This window comes from Octopus sinensis, linkage group LG1 (genome assembly GCF_006345805.1).
Source record: "Octopus sinensis linkage group LG1, ASM634580v1, whole genome shotgun sequence".
NCBI classification, from domain to species: Eukaryota; Metazoa; Mollusca; class Cephalopoda; order Octopoda; family Octopodidae; genus Octopus; species Octopus sinensis.
In genome coordinates this window covers 166,519,828-166,524,359 of record NC_042997.1, presented here as the reverse complement: position 1 = coordinate 166,524,359, position 4,532 = coordinate 166,519,828, and positions in this window count along the sequence as shown.

Genomic DNA, 4,532 nt, shown 5'->3' with positions numbered 1-4,532 from the left:
AATTTGGGAGTGGGAGTAAGTCGATTACATCGGCCACAGTACTCAACTGGTACTTATTTTATCGACTCCGAAAGGATGAAAGGAAAAGTCGACCACGGCGGAATTTGAACTCAGAACGTAACGGCAGACGAAATGCCGCTAAGCATTTCGCCCGGCGTGCTAACGATTCTCCCAGCTTGCCGCCTTCAAAACTATTTAAAATAAAATGTTAACTAATGTACACGAGATGTCAATAATAACGGAGGGTTTGTTGTAAAATGTTCATGATGAAAGTTGCTGATGAAAGTTGCTGATGAAAGTATGAGGATGTATATAAAAATGTCAAATCAACAGGGAAGTAAAAAATGATATCTTACCCTTAAATATTATATACATTTTGTTATTTTAAATATGTACATGTTGTAGTCAGTGAGTTACTCGTTATTCTACATTCGTTATCTTTTATTTGTTCCAGTCATTAGACTGCGGCCATGCTGGGGCACCGCCTTCAAGGGTTTAGTCGAACAAGTCGACGCCAGTTTGTTTCTATCGGTCTCGTTTTGCCGAACTGTTAAGTTACGGGGACGTAAACAAAAAAGCACCAGTTGTCAAGCGGTGGCAGGGACAAACACAGAAATGCACAAACACACACACACACACACACATATGAGTAGACAGACAGACAGACAGACAGACAGACAGACAGACAGATAGATAGATAGATAGATAGATAGATAGATAGATAGATAGATAGATAGATAGATAGATAGATAGATAGATATAGATATTGAGAAAAGAGGAGGTCGCCAGAATTTTGGGAAAAGAATTTTTTTTTTTATTTAGTCATTATTATAAGCACTTTCGTTCGTTTTTCGAACTTGTCAAAATATTTTTGTGAATTTACAAACAGGTTTATGTATATAAAACAGATTTTTTTTTTGTTTTGATCTGTTTTGTTTAGAAGAGAAGAACATTGTTTTTGTTTTTTGGGTTTTGCTTGGGTGGGGGGTGAAGTTCCAGGACTATGGAGATAGATAGATAGACGGACAGAAGGTGGAGGAAAGGACCACCCTTCAATTTTTACTTACATTTATTTATTAATTTATTAATTAATTTATTTATTTATTTATTTAGTAATTTACCATTCTATTGAAATGGGTTCACGGATGGTGACTTCTCCAAGAAATCGGTTTTAGGATGCGGTGCGGTCATCATTGAGAGCAATTTTGTTTTTTTGCTTTTTTGTCTTTTCTTTTTCCGTTTTCTCCATTTTTCTTTTTCTTGGGTGCCAGAGGGAATATAAAAGGTTCTATGAAAATTTAATTATATATGTGTGTGTCTGTGTGTGCGTATGTGTGCTTATGAGTTCATGTGTTTTGAAATATGTCTATGTCTACCACTAACTGTAAAAAAAACTATGGAGAAAAATTCATTATGAAAGCGAAACCACAACAATAACAAAATACGAAGAAATCGAAAACAAACAGATACCAATTCCAGAGGAACCGGACTCAGGTATCGAATTTCTGGTTACCCTAGAACATACGGAGAAATGACCTCCATCTCACTCTAGGTGCAGACTACAATACATAAGACTGCAATAAGCCAACACATGAAATATAGTCATGGGATACTTGGAAGAAAAACTTTATGAGGAACTAGACCAGGAGTACAAGAAATATATCATTAAAAAGTCTATGTGGCACGCAATGGGACTATTTTCTACTGTAAATGCTCTAACTAAATTCACAAATGTATATGTATTCAAAATTCCAAAGTACGTATATATTAACACATAGGTACATGATCTTATAAACAGGTTACATACGTTTTCTAAATGCATATTTATAACATATTTGACACATTCCGTGCAAAAGCTACAGATGTATAAAATAAGCATTATTATTTACATTCACTGCAAAAGTTCCCGAAGAACAGTATTTCTTGCATAGACACGAGGCAGCACCAATGCACTTTGTCCTTTACAATTTCCAATCTGTAATTTCAAATTATTTCTATTTTTGTTCTATTTAAATCAAGAAATACATGCATGCTGTGTAATAAGTAAATAGGCTAAAATTGAATAAATGTTAGTCCCCGGTAAGATGAATATAAAAGGTAATAATAGAATATAGAAAGATATATGAATTAAAACAATTGATAGTGGAATAAAAGTAAATCCAAATACATATAGCGGATTGAATTTATATTGATGACACAGGGCGTATCTATATATATTGATAACTGATATTGCCTTTTCCTTACCGCAAAAGTATTTTCAGTTGTATTTTTTATAACCCTTCACTAAAAAACGGCCGCTTCCCACAACCCTTTTTTTTAGTGAATCACTAGTATCTACTTGTGTGATTATTTGTGTGATTACAAACTTAGTATGATCAATAAAGATCACAAATCACTTGTGATTAGATGAATATATCGTTATTCATGCATACATGAATATATATGCCATGATAGATCGGTAGCCACTACACACATTTTTTCTCTCCTTGTTTCTCTCCTTGTTTTTTTTTCTGTGTCCCTTTCTGTAGAAGAGCGTAGGCTCGAAATGTAAAAGACTTTTTCAATTCCTGAGCGTTATACTAATACATCTGTTTGTTTTCTATACCACCTGTCTTCGTCTTTTGTTTTTTCGTGTAAATCCAAACTTACAGGGAAGTTTGGATTTACTCCCTAATATTATTATATATATGTATGTATGTATGTATGTATGTATGTATGTATGTATGTATGTATGTATGTATGTATGTATGTATGTATGTATGTATGTATGTATGTATGTATGTATGCATGCATGCATGTATGTATGTAGATAGATAGATAGATAGATAGATAGATAGATAGATAGATAGATAGATAGATAGATAGATAGATAGATAGATAGATATGCAGTGAGGAATGTAAATGTATAGAAAGAGACAAACCGGCTGCTTGAAAGATGTGTGTACATACGTACATGTATGCTTCGTGATGATGTTTTCACGTTCGTGTGTGTGTGTGTGTGTGTGTGTGTGTGTGTGTGTGTGTGTGTGTGTGCGTGTGCGTGCGCGTGCGTGCGCGTGCGTGCGTGCGCGTGCGTGCGCGTGCGTGCGCGTGCGTGCGCGTGCGTGCGCGTGCGTGCGCTTGTGACATTCTCCAAACCGGATCATCCTGTTTTATATTCATTTCTAAAACACCCTCTCTATCTCTTCATCTGACTCCTACATTACCCCTTACTTCTCTTCAGTGTCAATTCTGCAACATTGCACACCATTCTATCTAGTTACGTGTTCCGATTATAAAATGAAAACTACTTCAAATTCCGTAGTAAACAATCCTCTCGTTCCCTCGCTTAACCTTGCAACACGAATGTCTTCCCAATAACAATGGCTTCAAATTTTGGTACAAGGCCAGCAATTTCGGAAGGGGGAGGTAAGTCGATTACATGGAACCCAGTACTCAGCTGGTACTTATTTTATCGATCCCAGAAGGATAAAAGGCAAAGTGGACGCCAGCGGAATTCAAACTCAAAACGTTAAGTCGGAAGAATTTCCGCTAAGCATTTTGCCCGGTGCACTAACGTTTCTTCCAGTTCGCCCGCTTTAATGGTGGTATCAAATTTTGGCACAAGGCCAGCGAATTTTGGGGAAGGGGTACACAAGTGGTCCTTATTTTATTGACCCCGAAAGGTATGAAAGGAAATATCGAAACCGGCGGCATTTGAATTGAGAACGTGAAGCCAGAAGAAATGACGCTAAGTAATTTCGGCGCGGTTACGATTCTGCCAGCTCACCGCCTTTATCCCCTGTAACAGGATTCACTAGATTTTTTTCACGGCGGGCCAGATAACTGAGAGAGTGACGAGCGCGGGCCGTCATTCAATACAATACTGTGAATACACAAAAAAATAAGACAACCAACATACTCTCTCTTTACTCTTTTACTTGTTTCAGTCATTTGACTGTGGCCATGCTGGAGCACCGCCTTTAGTCGAGCAAATCGACCCCAGGATTATTCTTTGTAAGCCTAGTACTTATTCTATCGGTCTATTTTGCTGAACCGCTATGTTACAGGGACGTAAACACACCAGCATCGGTTGTCAAGCGATGTTGGTGGGGACAAACACAGACACACAAACACACACACATATAAATATACATATATACGACAGGCTTCTTTCAGTTTCCGTCTACCAAATCCACTCACAAGGCTTTGGTCGACCCGAGGCTATAGTAGAAGACACTTGCCGAAGGTGCCACGCAGTGGGACTGAACCCGGAACCATGTGGTTCGTAAGCAAGCTACTTACCACACTGCCACTCCTGCGCATATTTATTTGCCATTAAAATTATCAAAGAAGGCGACGTTAGCAATAAGATAGTTATATCACACCCAGTGCGCACATATCCGAATCTCACAAACTAAACAGCAAAAAAGTTTAGGGAGATTTGTGAAACTTGTGTTTAACTCGATGATATCACCAATATTAGCTTTGGAATTGCTGCATCCAATCAAGAGAGTTGCTTTCAAATCTTCATCCGTCAACCTCTTTCGATG